The sequence below is a fragment of the Macadamia integrifolia genome, chromosome 8 (assembly GCF_013358625.1).
Source record: "Macadamia integrifolia cultivar HAES 741 chromosome 8, SCU_Mint_v3, whole genome shotgun sequence".
In the NCBI taxonomy this organism is placed as follows: domain Eukaryota; kingdom Viridiplantae; phylum Streptophyta; class Magnoliopsida; order Proteales; family Proteaceae; genus Macadamia; species Macadamia integrifolia.
This window is the reverse complement of record NC_056564.1, coordinates 11,201,370-11,207,065: the sequence shown is the minus strand read 5'-3', so window position 1 is coordinate 11,207,065 and position 5,696 is coordinate 11,201,370.

Sequence of the window (5,696 nt, the reverse complement as noted above, 5' to 3'; positions counted from 1 at the left end):
AAAAAAAAAAAAAAAAAAAAAGGATGGTCAAAAGCTAAAGGGGTGCCCAAGGTATTGAGCATTTCTCTATGCAAAAACCCAACCTGTCCTCTTTAGTGGTTCGATAGAAAGCCTAAATAGTACCAAAATGGCAAAGTTTAGAATGACTAAAGACAAAATTATTCCTTGATTTCCAAATCTGCTAAAGCAGTGGTTGCCCATTAAATTGAAGCATCATCTTTAGTCACAAGGCTAGAAGATTGATAATCCAAAAGGATTAGCTAACAAGTAAAGTGTTAGTGTAAAGCCAAAAAAGGGTAACGTTAACCAACATTAGGAAGCAAACGGGTCATGAATTGAAATTCACAACATTTGGGGAAAATTTTTTCAATTGCTATTTCAGATGGAATCTCCAATTCAGTCAAATCAATTTCTGCACTCAAATAGTGGTGATGGGACCTTTTAATTTCAAAGGAATGATCAGAGAAGGTTTTGTGTTAATCAAAATTGTCATTAGATATTAGAGTTTCTTGACTAGCCACCAAAATTTAATTCAAAACTAATGTATTCTTATGTGGACCATCATGTAAATATCAGGCTCCATTTATTTGGTATAACAAGCCTAATATAAAAAAAAAAAGATAGGAATTGAGTTCTAATGACAATGGGTGTAGAAGATATCTTTACATTAGCACCTGAAATTAAAATCGAGTTTACTAAGTGGTAAAATAATGAATTGAAAAATTAAATTCAAAGAATAATTTTTTTCTTTTTACTCACAATTAAGAAGAATCCTTTGACTTAAGAGTTATTAGGATGATGTACAAAGGGTATCCGAGAATAATGGGGGTATTATCAACTTTGTATAATAGAAGGAAGAGTATTATGATCATAAGTATACTTTTTCTTCACCCATGGCGTAAGAGATCTTTTTCCAAAATTCAATACTAAAATTCTAAGTGTGAAAAAATGATCATATTTTTATTTTGGGTGGGGGAGGGGGGGGGGGGGGTTAAGGGAAACGGGACTCACTTGACATGCACGGGAAGGTATGATTAAAGTTGTGTCTAAAATTTCTTTTAGGAAAATTTACATCTATTTACCCTCGTGTTGGCATTTATTACATCATTTTCTCTTGATTTTTGTTTATTACAAATAAACCCATACCGTGAGAGGCTTTAAGGGTCAATTCGTTAAGCAGGTCCATTTTCTATTTAATACCAAGAATACCCTTGTCTACTGTCTTCGACCTTCCGACGAAAATCAGAATCCATTCTCGACCGCTTTGTCTTCTCCGGCGAGGAAAAGATTACCAAGTTTGTGAAGAGATCGGCGGGAAAGATCCGTTACTTTCTTCCGGTCCTTTTCTCCTGAATCTGGTGAGTTTACACTTATAAATCGATAGAAAGAGCGTTGTCCAGAATCCCTCCTTTTTACGAGGATTCTGCAATTGAGATCTTTGAGGCGGTGCTTCGTGGGAATCTCCGATTTCCAGCTCGGATCTTTTACTCCGTGTCACCTGCGACGAAGGATCTTCTGCGAAAGATGCTGTGAAGGACGTTTCAAAGATATTTACAACCGTAGGAAGAATTCCAGTTTGGGTAATGTTTTCAGCTGCTTCTATTTTCATAGGAGAACGAGGATCTGTAAAGCACAACTGTTTGTTCATCCAATCTCCCATTGATCTCAAAATTTCCACCAAGCACTTTATTGCTTCAATTTCATGGTTGTACAACATTTTCTAAAACACTATGAACAATCATAGGAAAGAACACTCCAACTCTGCCTTCAATCCAGCGCTAAATCTTGATACCAGACTAATAAAATGGAGCATAAAATCTGGAAAATAATCGTAAGTGTGGAAGCACTATTCTTCGTTGGGTTTTCTTGGTTTTTGATTTGTGAATGCCTCTGTTTTTCCATTCGAAAAACTCTGTTCTTCCTGGTTTCTTATTAGTTGGTAGTTTTCATTTTGAATGAGGGTGAAATCGGATTTAGGGTTTACTGTTGCTGCAAATCTTCCAACGAAAAACTGGATGAAGAACTACCTCTCCACCTTTGCTAGACAAGGTATTGTTGAAAACCCTAAGCTGTTTTCTCCTTGATATGGGGAATTTAAGGATTTTACTATAACAAGTGGAAAAGGGTAATATTGGTATTTACTATTGGTTGTTTTAGTTCAAGTATGTAAAAGGGTAATTAAGTTTTTTTTAATTTAAAAATAACACCTCTCTCACTGTATTAGGTTGGGTGGATTTATTTGTAATAAATGAAACTTGAGTGGGGAGGAAGTAATAAAGGCAAACGCAAGGGGAGGTGAATATAAATTTTCTTATTTTATATAACTATAAAGTTTCCTACCAAAAAAAATCCATAAAGTTGAAATTGAAACACCATCTTTCAAATGGCAAAAGTTTGGATATCGGTGTAAAAGATACCCTCTACATATGGTTGGTGTAGAGAAACCCTTAACAATGAAATGTTACATGTTTTTACATATTTGTTCGTCATTTGAAGTTTTTTGCATGCAAACCTGAAGTCATATTCAGGCTCTCAAATTTTTCTTTAGTTACTCTTTATAACTTTCTAGTTTCAATTTTCATACACAATCATGTATGATATATCCAACACTTCAATCCTTCGTGAGGAGGAGGCAAAATGATATTTTATAACCTCCCTCTCTCTTTCCATCCTTACATATATGGCCATGTACAAAATCTTTGTCAATTTTTTAAAGGGAGAGGGATAGGTATGCTGCCGATATTAAGTATGCTAGCGGATAGCACCAATAGGAACACATGATGGAGTATCATTCAGGATTGATATGAGGATCATTTCAGAAAAAAAGAAGAGAGAGATAGACATAATGGGTGCTAGCATACTTGATATCGGTGGTATTTTTAACTTTTTTCCTTTTTTAAATTATAAGAGGGGCATACTTTTTCTCATTAGAAATGATGTCTTTTAAGTTTTTCCAACACCCCAACACAGATCGGATGGTTAGGAGAATCTAGGTATGCATCCAAAGTCCACGCTCCCAATTTAAAATGATGTTTTTTAAATCAGTTGTCTGCTGCATGCTGGGCCGTTGGGCATGTTTGAGGGGATCCTAGTGCACATGGAGAGCACATTTGGGCCTTAACCCAGCGGCATGGCATTGCTCAGTTGAGAGTATGTTCGAATTTTGGTGACGATGCAGTGAACATGCACGTCCTAAATGAGATACCTCTTAAAGTAAACAAAGAAAAAATGGCATCAAATCCATAAAAGGCTGACAGTATTTTCCTTTTATTAAAAAAAATAATGCTGACCTTTACCAATAATAAAATAAATAATAATAATGATAATGTTGACCGTATTTCCTGTTTAGGGCTTTGGACCCCCTAGAAATTTTCTGAGTTTGGACTGATTTCATTATCTGTTGACTAACTAACGGCTCCGTGACCCTCCTGACACTACACAAACCGTATCAAAAGTAGCCGTTGCTATTGGAGGTTTATTTTGAAATATCCAAAATACCCTTTTGAATCATGTAAAACTCCCCAAGCTTTTATAATTGATCACAAAATGGAAAGAATTTTTTTTCTTTTTATTATTATTAACTATTTTGATTATTGAGAGCAAGTATTAATTAATATGAAGAGCACATGGGATAGTCCTTCATCAATTGTATGATCCACTTGGATATGGAATTCGGATCAATTCACATACACTTCGTTATTATATTAAAGTTCTTGTGATGCTTCCATCTATGGAAGTCTTCATGGACAGATTATAAATTAAATAGTCAACTAGAATGTTAATTTGACTAGTTTAACTAGTCAAATGGAATGATAAATTTTGATCACATGTCAACTTTTTTTACTATGAGCCCTTTCATGTATTTCTTATATTGGGTATGATTAAATCCGAATATATATATATATATATATTTTTAACAATTTATGAATTTTCAAAGAAAAGAGAGAACAGAGAAACCCTAAACAGCAAAGCCAAAAAATGATAACATCTAACATTATACGGCCTTTTGGATTCACAGTATAAGACAACTGATAGAATCCTTGGCTTCTTATGCTAGAAGTTGGTACCCGAAGAGGTGAACTACTTCTACTTGTTAGTTTCTATCATGTAGGAGTTTTTCTTTATTTTTGTAGTCGAAAGAATATTAAACTTTATTAGAGAAAACTAGCAAGAAATTCCTACAAGTAGAAGGAGAAACAAAAACGCCTAAGGTTAATCCACCAAATCTTAGATAACTTGAGCTTGGCAGTGCCTGAGCGAAAAAGAATAAGCATCCCTATCAGAATTGGATGTCCGAGGAATATACATGAAAAATAGAAGAAAAAAAATTCCAGCATTTTGAGTTAGAAGAATAAAAAAAAAAAAAAAAAAAAAATTGAAGAAAAAAAATATTCAGTCATTCATTTGAGAAATAAGGATTGTTTTTAAAGATTTTTTATAAAAATTTGTTCAAAGCTTTATATATCTACATGTTCACTTTACTTGAATCTAAATTTAACAAATAGGTATTGTGACAAGGGACCATTTATTAATTATGGCCAATTTATTATATCATTCTCTAATAATAGGATATTTCATTAGTGAAACAAAGTTATAAATAAATGTGGAGTTAAAAAACAGATGCTCCCTGATCACATGGTCTTTGCATCAACAAGGGACCAATAAGAAAATGCACATGAATATCAATAGAGATGAATTTTTTATATTTCACAAAGGTGAAAATAGGGCTTCATTTCACCGTCCGTTCAAACTAAACACAGGCCGTGCGACAAAGAGCATTCATTTATAACTCATAAATGTGATGACAGTCGTGGTAAAATTATTAAAAATATATTGAGGATTGTTCTCATCCTATAATCGGATGGTGGGCCTGCCGAGTGGGGGAGTAGGATAATAACGTGATGGACAGATAGGTGATCAAAGAAAGCCACTCATTTTCAATATAATCATTTAGTTTTCAGTATAATAATGTGATTAGATCTCATACGTTTGGATCGAAAGTACACATTTTCCTAATCTTGTAGTTGTTTTCCATTGACCAACTAATAAGTTCACATGTGACAGCCAAGATTGGACCCTACAATTCCTTCTCCGCCTCTAAAAGCCCTTAGGGCCCGTTTGTTTAGAGAAGAGTTGGGGTAGGAGTGTTGTCAATATGAGACTCACATATTAGTGGGGTTAAAGACAAGAAAGTAAAGATATAGTGAAAATACTGTAGCATCCCACCCATCATGTTTGGTTGGGTGTGATAGGATGGGAGTTGGCAGGAGAGAGAGAGAGAGAGAGAAGAGAAAGAAAAGAAGACGATGGAGCAAAGAAACAATGTCTACAAATTCCAGCACCGTCGGTGCAGATTCACTACTCCTCCACAATCTCTACCAACGGCAAGGGTAGAGAAACCCAAAGAAGTCCTCTACCGGCGACTCTGTTGCTTACTTTTCTTCTCCCTTACAATTTACCTTTTTTTTTTAATGCTTCAGGTGCTAAGAAGGATTTTAAAAGCCAGAATCACCCCTGGTTCAGATCTTGCTGATTCTGATCTAGATTGATCGGAAACAGTTCAGAATCAGTATGGAAGCTGCCAGAATCCACTTGGAACCCTAGAATAACTGTATGGAGAGGTCAGTTCAAATTTTAGAGGGGGGAATCAGGATGGGCCACAGACGATGCAACCGATAGATTCCGATTTTTTAAAC